The 22,093-nt window shown below is 47.2% G+C and overlaps 1 protein-coding gene and 1 pseudogene across 1 annotated transcript in view; both read left to right on the top strand.

Moving 5' to 3' along the window:
- The first annotated feature begins 3,217 nt into the window (after positions 1 to 3,217).
- On the top strand, positions 3,218 to 3,762 carry LOC126939432 (peptidyl-prolyl cis-trans isomerase NIMA-interacting 4-like; annotated as a pseudogene).
- Positions 3,763 to 14,727: 10,965 nt separating this feature from the next.
- Positions 14,728 to 22,093, top strand: part of LOC126955360 (uncharacterized) — a 98,399-nt gene continuing 91,033 nt past the window's right edge. Inside the window, exon 1 of the mRNA XM_050791868.1 lies at positions 14,728 to 14,731. The gene's annotated coding sequence lies outside the window, so the exon portion shown is untranslated. The remainder of the gene's footprint in view (positions 14,732 to 22,093) is intronic.

The following is a 22,093-nucleotide window of genomic DNA, read 5'->3' as shown; positions in this document are numbered from 1 at the left end:
TGAGGTGACTGCTTGCCCTCTCAATCCATTCTGCACACAGCATGCAAAATGCTAAAACTGACCTTGTTCTAATTCCTAATCCAGCTTCATCTGCAAGCCCTACCCTAGACCACATGAGTTTCCCCTCCTGGCGTTGGCCCTAGCCTTATTGCAGGCCTTCTAGACACTAAGCTGAATTTAGGTTCACTGCAGAATTGACCCAGCTATGCAGCATCCTCTCTGAACCTTGGCTTCCTCATTTGTAAAATGGGTTAAGGGTGTGCAGAGACCTGAGGCTGAGCCTGACTTCCATGGGGTCCTCCTCCCTGGGACAAGGCTGGAGGCTTTCCCTTAGCCTCTTTTTCAAAATATTTTTTAATTTTTTATGGAGGTGGGGTCTCCTTACATTGCCTAGGTTGGTCTTGAACACCTGGGCACAAGCAAACCTCCTGTCTTGGCCTCCCAAAGTGCTGGGATTACAGTATGTCTGAGTGTGAGCCACCATGTCTGAACCCCCTTAGCCTCTTTTAAAGTCCAGGAAGAGGCTGAGGCAAACTTGACAAGAATCCAGGCCTCAGGAGAATGGCCTCTGTGGTCAGTACCCTCTCAGATCTTCTGTGACTGCCCAGCTCAATGGAAATGGATGGAAGAATTGCCAGAAGGAGTGAGAACCAGAGCTGGCCAGATCGTGGGAGGAAGGGGCAAGTCCAAGAAAGAGGGACAGTGAGATGGGTGTCAGTGAGAGAAGGCCTGGAGGGATTTTCAGCCTCTAGTGCCACTGGCTTCCAGTGTCATCCTTGTCCCTCCCAGGGCTGGGGAGGCCACAGGGAAAGGGAAGGAAGTGTCTGGCCAGAGGAGCTAAGCCTTGTAAGGCCGTGGGTTGTGGAGTCAGGTCCCGCCACCTCAGAGGCTGACACCTGTCAGCCCTGGCTGCCCTGGCTTGGTTTGGGAAGCACAGAAGCCCAAATTAGCAAGTGACAAAGCCCAGACCATCTGTCTTCCCGGCGGCCCCTCCTGACACGGGCTCTCCCCCCACTACTCAGGGGCCTTCGCCTCAGTGACAGCCAACCCCACGCCCCTCCCCGCCTTCTCCACCCACCCCCTCTTAAGCCCATCATGGTTCCAAGGCCAGCTTTCTGTGACTGAGTTCTGAGAGGGGGCAGGGCTGGGGGCTGAGGAGACTAGAGCAGAAGGAACAAAGAAATCAAAAGGGTGTCACCCTCAATTTTTCACCACAAATCAGTCCCACATGAAAGTCTGTGGCATTAGAGACATAGCATAGTGAGGTGAGTCAACATGCGACTTTGGAAGCAGACAGCTCTGCCACTCACCAGGAACACTCACTAGTGAAGCTTAGCAGTGTATCCCTCCAAGCCTCCACTTCCTCATCTGTAAAATGGGGGTAATAATGGTGCCCACCTGGGGGGTGGCTGTGAGGCTCCAATGAGGTATGTGCATAAAGGGCATTGCAAAGCCCTGGCCCAAGGCAAATGCTGAACAAATGTTGGTTCTTGGCATATAGTCCTCGAGGCCTCACACTACCATTCTGAGGTAGGCACTATTACTTACCCTACCATACCCATGAGGAAACAGGGTCACAGTGGTTTAGCAATCACCCAGGGTCCCACAGCAAGGACAAGACAGAGCTGAGAGCTGCACCCAGGTCTCTGTGCCAAAGTCCATGCTCCTGCACATAGTAAGTGTTCAGTAAACAGGGGCCGTCACTATGACTTTAATGTCCTCATCTTCAGCCAACACCATGGTTCCCACGGGGAACTTGGAATGGACCAGTGTTGTGACTCCAAAGCTGCGTATAATTCATCCCAACATTAAAAACAGTAAATGGGCTGAGCATGGTGGCTCGGGCCTGTAATCCCAGCACTTTGGGAGACTGAGGCAAGCAGATGGCTTGGGCTCAGGAGTTTGAGACCAGACTGGGTAACATGGCAAAAGCCCCGTTTCTACAAAGAATACAGAAATTAGCCGGGTGTGGTGGCACAAGCCTGTGCTCCTGGCTACTTGGGAGGCTGAAGTGGGAGGATTGCTTGAGCCAAGGAGGAGGTCAAGGCTACTATGAGCCGAGATCACATGCCACTGTACGCCAGCCTGGGCAACAGAGTGAGACCCTGTCTCAAAGCAGAAAAAAAGTGTAAGTGATGGTTTGAATGACTGACTCTTGATGTACCTAATTGTGAGAGGTTTGGTTGTGTAGTAACAGATAATATTAGCCACTCTTTTTAGCATTGAGACACCATGAGAGGAGGCTCTTCCCCTCCAGGGAGGCCTGGGTGGGGTTAGAGATGGGGTGAGTGGAAGTGAAGGAGAGGCAGGGCAGAGGGAAGAGGGTGAGGGTCTTGTGAGTCCCTGCAGGTCCCAGCACTGGGCAGGTGGCGGTGCATCTCTCACAGTCTGCACACCTCCCCATGCCCCTGACCCCCTCCCACACCCACCACCCTCTGCCAAACCTGTTGCTTCACTTCTCTCTTGAACTACCTGCTCCTTGAGCTCAGCATTGCCTCACCCTGAATTCTCTTCTGGCCCATCTAGTTTCCCCCATCAGCCCAGTGCTAGGATGAAGGAGGAAGGCCCAAAGACCACCCCGCTCCCACCCCAGGTTCCTGCTTTCTGTGCTGCCACTGAGCCTCCACACCCTGAGCCTGGGACTGGCAGTGCCTTGACAGGTCCCCGCAAAACAGGCTGACTCTCCAGGAATCCCCATAATAAGTAGGTGGGGTTTGGGGCTAACTCTGTATGTCCAGGGATGGGGGGATGTGGAGGACAGTGATGGAGAGTGAGCTAGCAAATTGGGTGTAGACCCCTGCCTAGAAACTAATTATTTTCAAGCTGGCACATGAGCAGTTTGCAACCCTGGGAACTGGGACACCAGGTCACTGTGTCTCTCTCCCAATTCTGCCCCATGCTACCCACTCACCAGTTTCCACCCAGCTCTGCTGCACAGGACTTTCTGTCTCTGATGCTCACTTGGTTCTAAGCATTGCATCCCCTGTGTTTTTGGGTGCACAGTTCTACCTTCCCTCTGAAAAGGCTGTCCTTGGGGCAGCGGATGGGGCTTCCCGCCTCCATCTGTTCACTCCAGACCCAGCATGGTGTGTAGCGGAACAGGCCCCTGCCCACTCCCCCACCCACCCCAGTAGTTTTCAAACCCTTATAGGGCATCTGAATTTTGGGGAGGGCTTGTTAAAACACAGATTCTGGGCCTCACCTCCCAAAGTTTCTGATTCAGCAGGTCTGGGGTAAAGCCCAGAAATTTGCATTTCTAACTATTTCTCAGGTGATGCTGACGCTGCTGGCCTGGGGACCTCCCTTTAAGAACCACTTAGGCAGTTGAGACTTCAACAGCAAATTTCCACGATGCCACCCAAAGGAACAAGTGGTTCTGGAAAAGGGGAAAGTGGGAGCAACCTCTGGGAGTGACAGTGCTGGCAAGAAGGCTCAGGGTCCCAAAGGCAGTGGCAAGGCAGCTAAGGTCAGATACATTCTGTGTAAAAAACATGGCAAAATCATGGCAGTCATGGAAAAGTTAAAGTCTGGGATAAGATTCAATGAAGTGGCCTCACAATATAGTGAAGCTAAAGCCAGGCAAGGGGGCGACTTGGGTTGGATGATGAGGGTCCATGGTGGGGCCATTGCAGGAAGCAGCATTTGTCTTGTCTGTAAGTGGGATGGATAAGCCTGTGAAGCATCCACCAGTTAAGACAAACTTTGGATATCATATTATTATGGTTGAAGGAAGAAAATAAAATAATATGAAAGACTGAAAAAAAAAACCCTAAAAGCACCCCTTCTAGCCAGACCCAACACTTTAGTCTGTGCTCACTCCTCAGCAGGGCCCCCGAACTGGGCATAGGCAGCCCCGGCCCTGGTCCATCCCCCATGCTGCCCTCCCCACCCTACGCTTCAGACCCAGAGAACTCTGGAGCCCCCCAAACACCCCTTACCAGGCATCAACCCAGGCCCTGGGGTACAATGATGAACCTTGGCTCCTGTCCCCACCACTGTCCTCAACATGGTGCCGGCCTCGTGGATGGTTCGGGCAGCTGGACACAGCCCCTCGATGTTCCTGATCCCCTCATACCGTGCTCACTCCATTCCCATCTTCCCATGCAGCAGATGGCGAGGGACAGAAATCATTTTCTTCTTTGCCAGAGGGACGCACTTAGTGCCAGGGCTAAGAGAGGGGAGTGAGTCCATGCGGATAGCATCCCAGCCTGCCGGCCTTCCCTGGGGCCTGCTGGGGCAGCCTAGCCCACCCCAGCACTAGGCCCGTGTGCCCAGCTGCCTGCGCAACACCCTGGCTCAGGCACTGCAAGCCCTTCCTCACTTGATGGCCCCACCCTGAACCCCATCTGCTCCCTCTCTGTTCTCCCTGTCATGCAAAGGCCCAGCCACAGCCACTGAGCCAAACCAGAAATCTGAGGATCACCCCCTCTGCTCCCCTCCCATCCTCCTCACAGCCAGAGGAGCAGCAAGTCCTGTCCTGCTCCCCTCGAGGCCTCCTAATCCGCCCTCCTCCACAGACCCACGCCACTGTCTCTGCTTGAGCCACTGCCTTCTGCCAGCTTCATGGCAGCAAACTCCTCACCGGTCGGGCTGTCCGCTCCAGAAGCCTGTCCATCCCACTGCCGCCTGAACCACCTTCCCTCAGTGACAATATTATGAGGATAAATGCAAACCTGTGGTCAAGACACATGAGCTTTCATGATCACACCCTTACAGCTTCCCTAGCCCCTGTGTCCCCTGGTCCCAGCCGCACAGAACTATTCAACGTCCCCAGATCCCCAGAGGCTTCTCCGAAGGCCCTTCACTCCCACTCCACCTATCTCCTACCCTCCTCCAAGTCTCAGTGGAGCACTGACTCATCCAGGAAGTCCACCCTGACCACCCGACTGCATTAGGAGCCGCTCCTCCAAGCCCCATAGCCCTGTATGTCCCTCTTTCTCTATGTGGCATCTACAATATCGAAGTCATCTATTTACTCATCTGGGAGGAACCTGAGTGTCGACACTATGTCTTATGCAGTTTTGTATCCTCAGTGACCACCACAGTGCCTGATACATAGTAGATGCTCATTGAATAAACGAATGGACAAGTAGCCAACACAGAAAGGCACCTTCTGGCCAGACACAGGGCAGGAAATTGCCTCCCATGGCTCAGGAGGGATCTTTGCTGGTTTCTCAGGGTCCCGAAATAAGGCTGGGGGGCTCCTGGCTAAGGGTACAGGGAAAGGGCTGGCTGAGAACCCATCTCGTTCGAGTTCTTGGCACCTGGAGTGTCTGGGCACCAGCTGCCCCCTCCCCCAGAGAGGAGCAGTCACAGCCACTCACTGACCTTGACATAGGTGATGAACTGCTCGCCCCTCCAACAATGCGCTTGGACACACATAGAAACAACAGCTGGACACTGGACCTTTGTTGATGTTAAACTTAGGCCCTGGGAGGTCACCCTGAACTATGACCACCCCCTCCACCCCGTGCCCAGGCTCAGGCCAGGAATGTCAGGGGGAAGCAGGTGCCAACACAGACAAAGAGCCCTGCCCTTGTGTCTGGTGAGCAACCCTGCCTCCCTGGCCGCTTCCTCCTCCCGCTCCATTCTCCTCCAAACCCCGTACCTCCACAGACCCCAGCCCTCCTTCTTCCCCGTTCTCACGCCCTTGCCCCCACCCCATGACTGTTTTGCGGAGGCTTGGGGAGGAATTGAGCAGGGTGGGACCTTTTCAGTCAGCAGATCTAATGAAGGTCCTTCCAGACCCCAGCCAGATGGGACAACCTCTCCAAAACTCTGAGGCTGGGCTGAGCCTCTTTCTGACGGTAGGGCTTTCATGCGGTCTCACCCTGTTCATGCTGGGGCAGGGGGAGGGGCAAGATGCTACCCTCCTCTCGGTGCAAGAAAGAGGAGGCCTCCCTTTGCTTCCTCACACATGCAGACTCCCAGCCACACTTCCTCCCATCTCTTTGCTGCTCGTCAGGGCTCAGCTATAGGAAAATTGGTAACACAAAGCCCAGCTCTAAGGTGCTCGCTGTCAGTCCAGCAGGGAACGGGACTGCAGACATATAACTACACCCAGAGTGCACCTGCTGCGGCAGAGGCCTGAAACCAAACAGGGGCTTTGGGAGCTGGGGGTGGAATGAATTCTCCCAGCCAAAGGAGGAGGTGGAGAGGGATTAGGCCCCCTAAGACAGACCCTCTCCGCCTCATCACAGACTATCCTGGGCTTGCAATGTGGTAATACTTCTTGAAGAGTGGTCCATCGACTCCTGGGGGTACCATATTTGTCTTTGCATTGGGTTGGCATGTGGGCTGATAGTGCAAAGGCAGTGGGTGGTAAAACTGGTGCCTTATTCTTTCCCACAATGCAGTCACTGGGGCCAAAAAGCCAGTTTTATTTAAGCATCCTTGAAGAAACAGAAAAAAATGTTAAGTGTATTAAATTAAACATGTTTAGAGCTCAGGAGTTCAAGACGAGCCTGGCCAACATGGTGAAACTCCTGTCTCTACTAAAAATACAAAAATTAGCCAGGCATGGTGGCACGTGCCTGAAATCCCAGCTACTGGGGACGCTGAAGCATGAGAATCGCTTGAACCCAGGAAGCATGCCATAGACCAAAGTATGATGGAATACATATCTATATATCTATGTAAGCTATAAGTGCTGTATTACATCATAAAACATCTTTTTTTTTTTTTTTTTGAGATGGAGTTTTGCCCTTGTTGCCCAGGCTGGAGTGCAATGTCGCAATCTTGGCTCAACACAACCTCTGCCTCCAGGATGCAAGCTATTCTCCTGCCTCAGTCTCCCAAGTAGCTGGGATTACAGGCATGCACCACCACACCTGGCTAATTTTGTATTTTTAATAGAGACAGGGTTTCTCCATGTTGGTCAGGCTGGTCTCGATCTCACAACCTCAGGTGATCCACCCACCTCAGTCTCCCAAAGTGGTGGGATTATAGGTGTTAGCCACCATGCCCAGCCAATACGTCATTTTTACTTGAGAAAAGGACTCTGAAAAACTATTGTCTGGATGCAGTGGCTCACACTGGTAATTCCAATACTTTGGGAGGCCTAGGTGGGAGGATTACTTGAGCCCAGGAGTTTCAGACCAGCCTGAGCAACATGTGAGACCCCATTTTTACAAAAAATACAAAAATTAGCCAGGCATAATGGTGTGCACCTGTAGTCTCAGCTACTTGGGAGGCTGAGGCAGGAGGATCACTTGAGCCTGGGAGGTCGAGGCTACAGTGAGTTAAGATAGCACACTGCACTCCAGCCTGGGCAATAGAATGAAATCCTGTCTCAAAAAAAAAGGAAGGGGAGGAGAGGGGACTATTGGCCGGACGCAGTGGCTCATTCCTGTAATCCCAGCACCTTGAGATGCCGAGGTAGAAGGATCACTTTAGTCCGGGAGTTGGAGACCAGCCTGGATAACATGGAGAGACATTGTCTTTACCAAAATATGCAAAAATTAGCTGGGCGTGGTGGCACAGGCCTGTAGTCCCAGCTACTCAGAAGGCTAAAGTGGGAGGATCACTTGAGCACAGGTGGTCAAGGCTAAGGGAAGCTGAGATCGAGTCACTATACTTCAGTCTGGGCAACAGAGGAACACCCTGTCTCAAAAAAAAAAAAAAAAAAAAAAGAGAAGAAAAGAAAAACTGTTAATTGGACTTTTGGACTTGACTACTGGTAGATATTTTCTCAAAAATGAACAAAGTAAGCCTGTAACTTTGTTTTTTGGTTTTTGTTTTTTGTTTTTTGTTGGTTTTTTTTTTTTTTTTGAGACAGAATCTTGCTCTGTTGCCCAGGCTAGAATGCAGTGGCCCGATCTCGGCTCACTGCAGTCTCCACCCTCTGGGTTCAAGTGATTCTTGTGCCTCAGCCTCCTGAGGAGCTGGGATTACAGGCATGCGCCACCACGGCCGGCTATTTTTTGTGTGTTTTTAGTAGAGACCGGGTTTCACCATGTTGGCCAGGCTGGTTTCAAACTCCTCACCTCAGGTGATCCTCCAGACTCACCCTCCCAAAGTGCTGGGATTACAGGTGTGAACCACTGCACCCAGCCTAAGCCTGTAACTCCAAGGAAAACAGTTCAGAGTACTTGCTGCCAATTATAAAATTCAAGCTTTCCAACAAAAATTTGAATCTTGAAAAGTTCTATCCGCCATCATGAGCTTGACAGGTTCCCAAACATGTAAAGACTTTTCAGATAAGATCAGTGGTGATATTAAGGATGTAAGATTTTTATCATTGTTTAATGTATGAAATGCATCAACATTTGGAAAATATGCATAACTTAGAACATCAATATTCTCCAAATGACCAAGGCATAATGTCACAAAATCCAGAGTATTAAAACTTTATTGATAATTTTCAGATTGTACATTGTAGCTAACCCTTAAGAAACTCCCACTTATTGCCAGGTGTGGTGGCTCATGCCTGTAATCCCAGCACTTTGGGAGGCCAAAGTGGGTGGATCATGAGGTCAGGAGATCGAGACCATCCTGGCTAACATGGTGAAACCCCATCTCTACTAAAAATACCAAAAAATTAGTCGGACGTGGTGGCGGGTGCCTGTAGTCCCAGCTACTCAGGAGGCTGAGGCAGGAGAATGGTGTGAACCCGGGAGGTGGAGCTTGCAGTGAGCTGAGATCGCACCACTAGCCTGGGCGACATAGCAAGACTCCATCTCAAAAAAAAAGAAAAAAAAAGAAACTCCCACTTACCGACTTTTGATGTAGTACCTAAGAATATCCACACTTCTCTGAAAAAGCTATTAAAATACTTCTCTCAGCCAGGCACAGTGGCTCACTCCTGTAGTCCCAGCACTTTGGGAGGTTGAGGTGGGCGAATCACGAGGTCAGGAATTTGAGACCAGCCTGGCCAACATGGTAAAACCCGTCTCTACTACAATACAAAAATTAGCTGGGTGTAGTGGCATGTGCCTCTAATCCCAGCTACTCAGGAGGCTGAGGCAGGAGAATCACTTGAACCAGGGAGGGGGAGGTTGCAGTGAGCTGAGATCATGCCATTGCACTCCAGCCTGGGCAATAGAATGAGAATCTGTCTTGAAAAAAAAAAAATACTTATCTGTTTTCTGACTACATGTCTATGCAAGACTAGATTTTTTTTTTTGTATTTCTAACAAACAGATTGATTGCAAAGCAGATATGAGAATCCACCTGTTTTCTATTAAGCCAGACAATTTAAAGGATTTGTAAAAATGTAATAAAATGCCACTCCTCTCTAGGTATTTCTGCTCTGTAATTTTATCACAAAACCTTTTATTTATAATAAATAATAATATTTTATTTTTATTTATTTTTTACATTATAATGTATATTGTTACATTATTTATAACATATGATAAAATGTTTAAGTTAACATGTAAAGTGGACTTATTATAATTATTAAATGAATTAATATATTTTAGGCGAGGTGCAATGGCTCACACTTGTAATCCCAGCACTTTGAGAGGTCGAGACAGGTGGATCACTTAAGCTCAGGAGTTCAAGACCAGCCTGGCCAACATGGTGAAACCCCTGTCTCTACTAAAAATGCAAAAATTAGCCAGGCGTGGTGGCACATGCCTGAAATCCCAGCTACTTGGAAGGCTGAAGCACGAGAATCATTTGAACCCAGGAAGTAGGGGCTGCAGTGAGCCAAGATTGCGCCACTGCACTCCAGCCTGGGCAAGAGAGCAAGACTCTGTCTCAAACATATATATGTTTAACTTTTTTCTCAGTTTTAATTTCTGATATGGAAAATATTGATAGACTTAACTGACTTAAACAAAAGGTCTTTGGAGTCCTTAACAAAGGGTGTAAAGGGGTCCTGGGTCTCCCTCTGTTGCTTAGGGTGTCACAAACTTCTAGGCTCAAGTGATCTTCCCACCTTGACCATCCAAAGCATTGGGATTACAAGTGTAAGCCACTACGCCTGGCCACGGGTATCAATGTTTTATTGAAAGTTGGTGACCTGGGGCTGCTATCTTGAGACCTGACTTTACACCCTTTATTATTAATCTGAGAACGAACATTCTATGTTTCTAGCAGATTATTATTGTTATTATCCTGATTCACGTTATCCTCTACAAAATAACATAAAAGGTAAAATAATCAAGAAAACATAAAGTATGATTTTTAATTATGTCCAATGGCAGCCAATAACAGGATTCTACCAATAATTTTTTTTTTTTTTTTGAGACAGAATCTCGCTCTGTCGCCCAGGCTGGAGTGCAGTGGCACCATCTTGACTCCCTGCAAACTCCACCTCCCAGGTTCACGCCATTCTCCAATCTCAGCCTCCCGAGTAGCTGGTACTACAGGCGCCCGCAACCATGCCTGACTAATTTTTTGTATTTTGAGTACAGACGGGGTTTCACTGGGTTGACCAGGATGGTCTCGATCTCCTGACCTCGTGATCCGCCCGGCTTGGCCTCCCAAAGTGCTGGGATTACAGGCGTGAGCCACCGCGCCCAGCCCAAGAATTTTTAACGTCCAAGTTACTGTGTGTAAGATCAGCCATTGCTAGTGAGCTCCAGGTATTTTGTGATTTAATAAAACGCCCCTAAGGCACTGCATGAAACAGTGGCATTATAAAACTATGATTTTTGTTTCAGTCCTCTGTGTGGGTTATGTGAGAAAACTCTGGCGTTGGCTGATCTAGTCCCAGGAGCTGTATTTCTCTTCCTGGAATAAAGAGATAAAGCTCTTCTTCTTGCCACCAGAGGGAGCATTGGTGAGCCTTGGCGAATGTGTGTGTGCGCTTGTGCATGTGCGTGCGTGCGTGTGCGTGTGTGTGTGTGTGTGTGTAGAGAGAGAGACAGAGAAACAAAGAGAGAAAGAGAAAGAACATGTGGGTGACTTGTTTGTGACCGACTATATGCCTGAGATCGCTTGGGTGTGAAACTTTCAGAGTGGCTGATCGTATGTGAATGTCTCTCCTCCCCATTCCCACCCTCCCCTCTCCCTCCACCCACGTGATAAACAATCAAAAGTGTTTCCAGTCCCAGCCTCTTATTCATCACTCCCTGAACCTTCCCTGCGTGCCTGTTCACAGCTAGGTGATCTGGGTGGATTTCAGGGCTAACGCTTGGAGAGCAACAAACACAGTACATCTGATAGAAGCATCTTGCAACGCAGTTACTGTAACCCCAACATAGCTGCTTTGGACCTGTCTATCTTTCTTAAAGTGAGGTTTCCCTGTAATCCCAGAATTCCCTTGAGGATCTAAGTGTTCTGTGGTTCTTAATTTTTGGAAGGGGGTCCAAGCTTCCTTTGAAAACTTTTGCAATCCAAAAGCATTCACACACGTCATTTTGAAAAGCCAAAAGCTATTCCACACCAATTCCAGGGGACTCAGAGACCCTCTGGAACCCATTCAAGGACGCACATGGGAAGGAGGCCTGACCAGTAGTTTGTACACAAGTGTCTCTAAAGACTTCAAGATGCTTCATCCCAGAAAGGGACACCAGCTGCGGTAGCCCCGCTCCTCTCTGGGCGTGGCCAACCGTGACACTGAGAAGCAGAGAAAGAGCTTGGAGAGAAGGCGGCTGATCCTAGAGGGAGGTGTGGAGCAGGGAGTGAGTGGACGGTCCCTGATGCCTCAGCAGACCAAGGTATGAAGAAAATTCCCTTTTCCACTATTGAAGGATATTGAGGTTCCCAGGGTGCCTTGTGGAGTCCAGGGAGCCAAGAATCTCACAGCCTGTAACAAAATATTCACTCTCACCTCCAGGTGCAGCCACCTCAGAATAATTCCGGGGGTTCAACCTAGAGTGAAGTACACTCTTGCTATACCCTCCCTGGTATCCTCTCCACCTACCTTGATAAATGTGAATTCTTTGTGACTCAGTCTAAAATCCAGACAGAAGGGAAGCCTGCTTTTCCTACCTTGTTGGCCACATGAACATATACAAACTCCCCAAACATTTGTAATACGTGCAATAGCATGCGTTTTACTGTCATACTGAGAAGGTAGTGATGAATTCTCTCAGAGAGGACTCAAGAGAAGATTTGCAGAGGGTGTAAGCCCTCAGCCGGGTTTTGTAGGGTGTATAGGAGTTCATCAGGCAACCGAGGAAAAAGGGCACTGCAGACCCAAGGAGCAGCCCGGCCACGGCACAGTGGCCTAAGAAAGCATGGTGTATGGGGAACTCTAGCCAGTTTACTCTTGCTATGGAAGAGACGAAGGTTAAGAATAAGCCCCAAGGGGCATGGATGTGTTCTTTTTTTGTTTTGTTTTGTTTTGTTCTTTTGAGACGGAGTCTCACTCTGTCATCCAGGCTGGAGTGTAATGGTGCACTTTCAGCTCACTGCAACCTCCACCTCCCCAGTTCAAGCGATTATCCTGCCTCAGCCTCCCAAGTAGCTAGGACTACAGGCACCCACCATGCCTGGCTAATTTTTGTATTTTTAGTAGAGATGGGGTTTCACCATGTTGGCCAGGCTGGTCTCAAACTCCTGACTTCAGGTGATTTGCTCTCCTCGGCCTCCCAAAGTGCTAGGATTACAGGTGCGAGCCACCACGCCCAGTCATTGATGTGTTTTAAAGGGAGGCAGAGGAAGAAACTCAGAAGAGGAGAGAAAAAGAGACAGGGCTAGAATAAGATTAGCATGATGTCACAGTAGTCAAGGGGAGACAGAGTCCTGAAGGGACTATTAATATAGTTAATTAATGTGATATTATTAATGTTATTAATAATTAATATAATACTAAAGTCCTCAAAACCCTCTCTGGAAAAAAGCATAGGCCACAGATCCTACCGTGGTTTGTGTTTCTTTATCCTAGGTGTGTCCTCAACCTGGGCAAAATAAACTTCTAAATCAATTGAGATCTGTCTCAGACACTTGTCGGTTTACAAAACATACAATGCAAAGAACAGAACAAAACATCAAAAAACTATGATTAATATTTCCCAAGACAGAGAGATAATATTGCATCCATGAAATGCGAAGATAATCCATACAAAAAAGGAAAAAAGAACATTCAGAAAACGAAAGGAACTCTTAATAATTAGGAATATGTCAGCAACAATAATATGTTCATTGGAAGGGCTAGAAAATAAAGTTGAAGAAAGATTCCAGAGGCACAAAAAAGAGATGGAAAACAGATCAAGAAAGATAAGAAAATCCAAGGATCATCCAGGAAGTCCAATATTTTACTGCTTGGAGCTCCAGAAAAACAGAACAAAGAGCTGGAAATGGAGATAGTTACCAAAGAAATTAAACGCACAGCGTTCCACAGGCTAGGGCTCACCAAGTCCCAGCTCTATTAATCACAAAGACCTAAGGCACAGGAGACAAAGAGAAGACATTTGAAACTTCCAAAGAGAAAAATGGGTCACATACAAAAGATTTGAAGTTGGATAGCTTTAGGCTTCTCAAGAGCAACACAGGAAACTAGAATACAATAGAAAAATCTCTTTAAAAATCTTTCTTTTTTTTTTTTTGAGACAGTCTCACTCTGTAGTCACCCAGGCTGGAGTGCACTGAAACAATCGGCTGTTGCAACCTCTGCCTACCGAGTTCAAGCAGTTCTCCTTCCTCAGCTTCCTGAGTAGGAAGGATTACAGGCACGCGCCACCACGTCCAGCTAATTTTTGTATTTTTAATAGAGATGGGGTTTTGCCACGCTGGCCAGGCTGGTCTCAAACTCCTGACCTCGAGTGATACGCCCACCTTGGCCTCCCAAAGTGCTGGGATTACAGGTGGGAGCCACTGCACCCGGCCCAAAAATTCTAAGAGAAAATAATTTTCAACTAGAATTCTATGTATGCCCGGCTAAATTATCAATTAACTGTCAAGGTAGAAGACAGATATTTTCTGGCCGGGAGTGGTGGCTCATGTTTGTGATCCCAGCACTTTGAGAGGCTGAGGCAGGTGGATCACTTGAGCTCAGGAGTTCAAGACCAGCCTGGCCAACAAGTTAAAACTCCCATCTCTACCAAAAATACAAAAATTAGCCAGGCGTGGTGGCACATGCCTGTAATCGCAGCTTCTCTGGAGGCTGAAGCAGAAGAATCACTTGAACCAGGAGGCAGAACTTGCAGTGAGCTGAGATCGTGCCACTGCACTCCAGCCTGGGCAACAGGCTGAGACTCAGTCTCAAAAAAAAAAAAAAAAAAAGAAGAAGAAAGATATTTTCAAATATGCAAAGTTTCTAAATTCTCTTACCTGTTTTCTCAGGAAGCTACTAGAGATTGAGTTTCACCAAAACGAAGGAGCAAATCACCAAAAGGCAGGCAAGGGGTTCAGGGAATTTGGGATCCTGTAGGTAAGAGACAAAGGGAATTCCCAGGACAGTGGAGGGGGAAGCTCCAGGTTCACTAACAGCTGTATATGAGGCCCAGTAAGTAACTAGCACAGATTACCGCGGGAGACTGGGGGCGAGGGGTATGGAAGAAAAAAAGAAAGAAGAGAGAAGAATGCTCATAACTTCCTCACAGGTTTGGATCTACTGAGCCCTCTAGGCCAAGAGGAAAAAGAGGCTAATTTAGTCATGAAACATACATAAACAACTAAGCAAATAAAAACACAGCAAAACTTAACTTCAGAGAAAACCAAAAATCTTATTAAAAGGGAAGGTTAATCATAATATACTACATGGGATGTGAGAAAATCTATCTAATCAAACTTATGTAACTATTTTTAACTTAACCCAAACTTGACATGAAACTAAACATATTGAGAGGATGGGGAATGGGTTTGCATGGGGGCTGGGGTGGGGTTTGCATGGGGGCTGGGATGAGGTTTGCTATAACACTGTTCTTGCCTTCTGTCACCAGAAGTCAGTTTAGATAGTACTTATTTATTTATTTATTTATTTATTTTTAAGATGGAGTCTCGCTCTGTCACCCAGGCTGGAGTGCAGTGGCGAGATCCCAGCTCACTGCAACCTCTGCCTCCCAGGTCAAGTAATTCTCCTGCCTCGGCCTCCTGAATAGCTGGGACGGCAGGGGCCCACCACCACACCCAGCTAATTTTTGTATTTTCAGTAGAGACGGGGTTTTGCTGTGTTGGCCGGGCTGATCTCAAACTCCTGGCCTCAGGTGATCCCACCTCAGCCTCCCAAAGTGCTGGGATTACAGGCATGAGCTAGACAGTATTTAAACTGAAAAATCTACAAAGAGCACCATCAGGCTGTTGTTGGAAATACACATTGGAATATCAGAAAAATTAAGTGGCTGCCTTTGGGGAAAGTGGGGCACAGGAAACTGCTGTTTTCATTATAAGAAATCTGGCACTATTTCATCTTGCTAAACTGTGGCCATTCATTATCTTCATAAAAATTAAAATAAGCTAATAAAAAGAAGCATGTGGGCATATGTGAGGAAGTGAGAGAGTGACCTTCTTTTTCAAGGAGGTTGGATTTTAAAATATGTAAAAATAAATAGAACAAATATCTGAGATGGACACGGGGTCAAAGGAATAGTTGTTAGGATGACAAATAAGTGAGCATGTTTATAGCAAGGAGAAGGTGCCTGCAGAGAAAGAGCTAACAGGAACAGATAAGAGAAGGGAAACTCAGTGGAGAAGAGCAGTGGAAACCATCAGTGCCTCCCAACAACATCTTGTTTAAAAGTAGAAAAACCCATCCTAAAATTTATGTGGAACCTCAAAGGACCCTAAAACCCAAAACAATAGTAAAAAAGAACAGCAAAGCTGGAGGTCTCACAGTTTCTGATTTCAAAACTTAACTACAAAGCTACAGTCATCAAAACAGTGTGGTACTGGCATTAAGACAGACATATCAACCAATGGAATTGAATAGAAAGTCCAGAAACAAACCCTCACATATATGGTCAAATGATTTTAGACAAGAGTGCCAGGACCCTTCAGTGGGAAAAAGACAGTCTTTTCAACAAATGGTGCTGGGAAAAATGGATATCCACATGAAAAAGAATAAAGTTGGACCCTCACCTAACACCATATGCAAAAATTAACTCACAATGGACCAAAGACCCAAATATAACAGCTAAAACTATAAAACACTTAGGAGAAAACATAGGACAAAACTTTAAGACATTGGATTTAGCAATGACTTCTTGGATACGACACAAACGGCACAGGCATCAAAAGCAAAAACAGACAAATTGAACGTCATAAAAATTTAAAACTTTTGTGCATTAAAAGACACTATCAACAGAGTGAAAAGGCAACTTGCTGTATGGAACAAAATACTTGCAAATCATATATCTGATAAGGTGTTAATATCCAGAACACATAGAGAACTACAACTCAACAACAAAAAAACAACCAACCAGACTAAAAAATGGTCAAAGGACTTGAACACGTGTTTTTCCAGAGAAAATATATGAATAGTCAATAAGCACACAAAAAGAAACTCAACTTCACTAATTGATAGGGGCAATGCAAATCAAAACCACATTCCACCTCACACTCATTAGGATGGTTCCCATCAAATACACAGGAAATGACAAGTGTTGGTGAGGATATAGAGAGATTGGCGCACTTGTGCACTGTTTTTGGGAATAGAAAATGGTATAGCCACTGTGAAAAACACTATGGCAGTTCCTCAAATATTAAAAATAGAATTACCATAAGACCCAACAATTCCACTCCTGGGTGTAAGAACTGAAAGCAGGATCTTGAAGAGATATTTGTACACCTGTGTTCATAGCATCATTATTCACAATAGCCAAAAGGTAGAAGGAACCCAAGTGTCCATCAACAAAAGAATGGAGGCTGGGCACAGTGGCTCACATCTGTAATCCCAGCACTTTGGGAGGTCAAAGTGGAAGGATCACTTCAGCCCCGGAGTTCAAGACCAACCTGGGCATCATAGTGAGGTCCCACCTCTACAAGAAATAAAAAAGAAAAATTAGCTAGGCATGGTGGCTCCTGCCTCAGCCTCCCAAGTAGCTGGGACTACAATAGTAGGAAGGCTGAGGCAGGATCATTTGAGCCTGAGAGGTTGAGGCTGCAGTGAGCCATGATTGTGCCACTGCACTCCAGCCTAAGTGACAGAGTGAGACCTTGTCCAAAACAACAAATGAATGGATTAATAACATGTGATATATACATACAGTGGAATACCTGTACACCTGGGCGACAGAAAGAGACCCTGTCTAAAACCAGTAAGTGAGTGAATAAACAAAACATGATATATACATACAATGGAATATTTTTCAGCTTTAAAAAAGAAAGAAATTCTCACACATGCCATGAAACAGGTGAACCTTGAAAACATTATGCTAAGTGAAATAAATCAGTAACAAAAAGACAAATGCTGGCCTCGTATGGTGGCTCATGCCTGTAATCCCAGCACTTTGGGAGGCTGAGGCCGGCGAATCACTTGAGGCCAGGAGTTCGAGACCAGCCTGACCAAAATGGCGAAACCCCGTCTCTACTAAAAATACAAAAAAAAAAAAAAAAAAACAAAAAAAAAAAACTAGCCAGGCGTGATATTGCATGCCTGTAATCTCAGCTACCCAGGAGGCTGAGGCAAGAGAATCACTTGAACCCAAGAGGCAGAGGTTTCAGTGAGCCAAGATCGCACCACTGCACTCCAGCCTGAGTAAGCAGATGAGACTTAGTCTCAAAAAAAAAAAAAAAAAAAAAAAAAAGCTCTATGATGTATAGGAGATTCCTAGAGTGCTCAAATTCGTAAGGCAGAAAGTAGAATAGGGACTGGGGGAGGGGGCGTGGGGAGTTATTGCTTTATGGGTACAGAGTTTCAGCTTTGCAAGATGAAAGGAGTTCTGTGGATGGACAGTGGTGATGGTTGCACAACTTATGTGAAGGTACTTACCACCACCAAACTCTACACTCAAACATGGTTAATATGGCAAATTCTATTAAGCATACTTGCCATAATAAAAAAAATTGAAAGAGAAAGGAGAAAAGAAAAAAGCACCAGTGGCCAGACTGGCTTCAAGAGGAAAAGGAACACAATCCCTGAGGCAGGAGAGAAGAGAGGTGTGGATAGAGAGAAGCCAGGAATTTGTATGGAATCAGGAGGTTAAGCGCATCCAATCCTTGGCTTTCTCAGGGAAGGAAAAGGTAAGGGTGTTTGCTAAAATGCAGGAAAAGTGGGGGCCAGGTTGGGTAGGGTAAGGATGGGGAAGCACGCTCACCCATACCTGTCTTAGGGCTCCTCTGAGTCAGGGATGCACATAAAATATATGTCTGGAAACCAAAAACAACTTAAAAACCATTCAAATCTTAACTAAAGTCCCTTTCCCCATCGGAAATAAAAAGTAAAAGAGGCAGTTACATTCATGATGCCCAGCCTTCTCTCTGCCTCTGGATCTCACACACCAAAGCAGCTTTCCAAGCATCTTCGTCTCATTCCTGCTCCCTACATCTGGAAGCCTCTCTCCCAGCTGTGCCCCTGCAAACCCTCTTCCCCATGCCCAGAGCCCATGGGAGGGAAGGAACGGACTGAAGCAGGCAGGGCCTAGTTCCACAGAGACACTCAGGGCCAGGGAAGGATTTGATGGCTGTCCAGGGCCAGAGAGCCCAGAGGGTGACCTTGGTGCAGGCGTCTGAAGCCTGAGAGAGGGGAAGGAGCAGAAGGGCAAGAAGCAGCAGGCTCAAGAGGATGGTGGGTCTCACCGCAGATCAGGCTCTGAGAAGGACAGATTGGATTTGAACAGGCAGACTGGAGGAGGGTGTGAGGACAGGCAGGTGCCATGGACTGAATGTTGTGACCCTGAAACTGTGAGAGTCATTAAAACTGTGACCCTCTATAGTTTTGTTTTGTTTTGTTTTTGTTGTTGTTTTTGTTTGTTTTCTGAGATGGAGTTTTGCTTTTGTCACCTAGGCTGGAATGCAATGGTGCAATCTTGGCTCACTGCAACCTCCACCTCCCGGGTTCAAGTGATTCTCCTGCCTCAGCCTCCTGAGTAGCTGGGATTACAGGAGCCTGCCACCATGCCCAGCTAAGTTTGTATTTTTAGTAGAGATGGGGTTTCACCATGTTGCCCAGGCTGGCCTCGAACTCCTGACCTTAGGTGATCCACCCACCTCAGGTTCCCAAAGTGCTGGGATTACAGACGTGAGCCACCCCGCCCAGCCTCCCTCTAAAGTTCATATGTTGAAATCCTCACCTGCAATGTGATGGTGTTAGGAGGTGGGGCCTTTGGGAGGTGATGAGGTCATGAAGGTAGAGCCCCCATGAATGGAATTAGTGCCTTTTTGAGAAGAAACATGAGGCAGATTATTTTTCTCTTGATTATGTAAGGATACAATAAGAAGACAGCCATCTGCAAACAAAAAAGAGAACCCCCACCAGACAAAGAATCTGCCAGCACCTTGAGCTTGGACTTCCCAGCCTCCAGAACTATGAGAAATAAATTGTTGTTTAAGCCACCTGGTCTATGGTGTTCTGTTCTATCAGCCCCAGCTGACTAAGATAGTAGAGAAAGGCAGAGGGAGCTATGCAAACAAAAGTTTGAAGGGAAGAAAGCAGAGGCATGGTGGGATCCTGCAACCTCTCTTTGTGGCCACAGCATAGGGAGCTGGTAGGAAGAGAGACAAGAGAGGAAGGCTGACGTCATCGGAAAGACTTTGAATCCCGGCTAAGTGATGTAGACCTACCCTACAGGCAAGGGCATCCTCTGATTGATTTTAGGGGATGCAGGATAATCAAACCTCAGTTTTAGGAAGGTAACTGTGTTGATAGCGGGGCAGGGACTGCAGGCAGAAAGGGAGGTAGGAGGAGTCAGGGTGATTCAGGTAAGCGGCTGTGATCCCTGGCCCAGGGTAGAGGCAGAGGCGCATTTATCAGATATCGCCCACCTGATCTCAGTCAATTTCCTTGGGGATCTCAATGCACTCATTCACACTAAAGTGTAAGTAACAAGACTTGGCTTTTACCTCCCCTGGAGCATTTATGTTTTACCAGGACAGAGTCTGGTGGTGGAAAGACAGTGGAATTTGAAGCGTTCTGACTGTTGTGCCACTAATATGGTTTGGATGTGTGTCTCTGCCCAAATCTCATGTCAAATTGTAATCTCCAGTGTTGGAGGTGGGGCCTGGTGGGAGGTGGTTGGATCGTGTGGGTGGATTTCTCACGAATGGTTTAGCACCATCTCCTTGGTGCTATCCTCGTGATAGTGCATGAGTGATGTGAGTGAGTTACCGCAAGATCTGGTTAATTAAAAGTGTGTAGGCCAGGCGCAGTGGCTCACACCTGTAATCCCAGCACTTTGGGAGGCCGAGGCCGGTGGATCATTTGAGGTCAGGAGTTCAAGACCAGCCTGGCCAAGATAGTGAAACCCCATCTCTCCTAAAAATACAAAAATGAGTCGGGTGTGGTGCATATGCCTATATTCCTAGCTACTCGGGAGGCTGAGGCAGGAGAATCGCTTGAGCCTGGGGGGCAGAGGTTGCAGTGAGCCGAGATTGTGCCACTGCACTCCAGTGTGGGCAACAGAGTGAGACCCTGTCTCCAAAAAAAAATGTTTTTTAAGTGTGTAGCACCTCCCCTCTCTCTCTTCCTCCTGCTCCTGCCATGTAGGACGCCTGTTCCCGCTTTGCTTTGCTCCGTGAGTAAAAGCTCCCTGAGGCCTCCCCAGAAGCAGATGCTGCCGTGCTTCCTGTACAGCCTGTGGAACCATGAGCCAATTAAACCTCTTTTCTTTACAAGTTACCCAGTCTCAGGTATTTCTTTATAGCAGTGTGAGGACGGGACTAATACAGCTATCAACAAATCAGGTGACCTTGGTCGGATTATTTATCCTCTCAGAACTTCAGACTCATCTATAAATGGAAACAATGACACTACCATCACAATTGTTGTGAAGGCCAAATGAGATAATGTCAATGAAGAGAGTCTTGTGAGTCATCAAGAGAGATGTTGGCCTTTTAATGAAACTGATTGAATAAAGTATTCATGGTAGAAGTTTCAGGCATGAGCTGCAAAGCCGAGACTGGAGATGCTTCTCTGTGTACTCGCAGAGGGATCCCACCTTCAGGCAGATGACCCCCACATGAAGCTTAGGGGCTTCAGGAGAATCAACACACAAGCTTATACACCAGGGAACAGTAGTAACTCCAATTGCTACAATGCCACACTGGACATATTCAAGCCTTGGAGAAAAGCTGTAAGTACAGTAGATTCTTGTTATTTGGCTAGTTACATTCTATAAAGTCTCTGGGAACCCAGAATTAGCAAGTACTGACCAATTGCTCCTAGTGGAAATACAGGATTATGTTCGGGCAAGCCTGTGGTCACAATGTTTTTTATCAATTTTTAAAATTAGTTTGTGACCAGGTGCCGTAGCTCACACCTGTAATCCCAGCACTTTGGGAGGCCAAGGCAGGCAGATCACTTAAGTTGAGGAGATTGAGACCAGCCTGACCAACATAGCAAATTTTTTTTTTTTTTTTTTTTTTTTTTTTGAGATGGAGTCTCACTCTGTCGCCCGGGCTGGAGTGCAGTGGCCGGATCTCAGCTCACTGCAAGCTCCGTCTCCCGGGTTTACGCCATTCTCCTGCCTCAGCCTCCCGAGTAGCTGGGACTACAGGCGCCCGCCACCTCACCCGGCTAGTTTTTTGTATTTTTTAGTAGAGACGGGGTTTCACCGTGTTAGCCAGGATGGTCTCGATCTCCTGACCTCGTGATCCGCCCGTCTCGGCCTCCCAAAGTGCTGGGATTACAGGCTTGAGCCACCGCGCCCGGCCAGCAAATTTTGTCTCTACTAAAAAATACAAAAATTAGCCAGGTATGGGGACACACGCCTGTAATCCCAGCTACTTGGGAGGCTAAGGCATGAGAATCTATTGAACCTGCGAGGTGGAGGTTACAGTGAGCTGAGATCGCCCCACTGAACTTCAGCCTGGGCGACAGAGCAGATTCTGTCTCAGATACATACATACATACATACATACATACATGTATACATACATACATAAATAAAATCAATTTATAACCTTGTATTATACGTGTTTCTGTTTAAAGACACCTTATTTAGGCATTGTGACACTTGCCTGTAATCCCAGCACTTCAGGAGGCCGAGGTGAGGCAGGAGGATCCCTTGAACTCAAAAGTTTGAGACCAGCCTAGGAAGACCTCGTCTCTACAAAAAAAATTTTTTTAATTAGCCAGGCATGGTGGTGAGCACCTGTGGTCCCA

This window comes from Macaca thibetana, chromosome 1 (genome assembly GCF_024542745.1).
Source record: "Macaca thibetana thibetana isolate TM-01 chromosome 1, ASM2454274v1, whole genome shotgun sequence".
In the NCBI taxonomy this organism is placed as follows: Eukaryota; Metazoa; Chordata; class Mammalia; order Primates; family Cercopithecidae; genus Macaca; species Macaca thibetana.
Note: the sequence above shows the minus strand (reverse complement) of the source record. Positions and strands in the feature narration are given on the sequence as shown.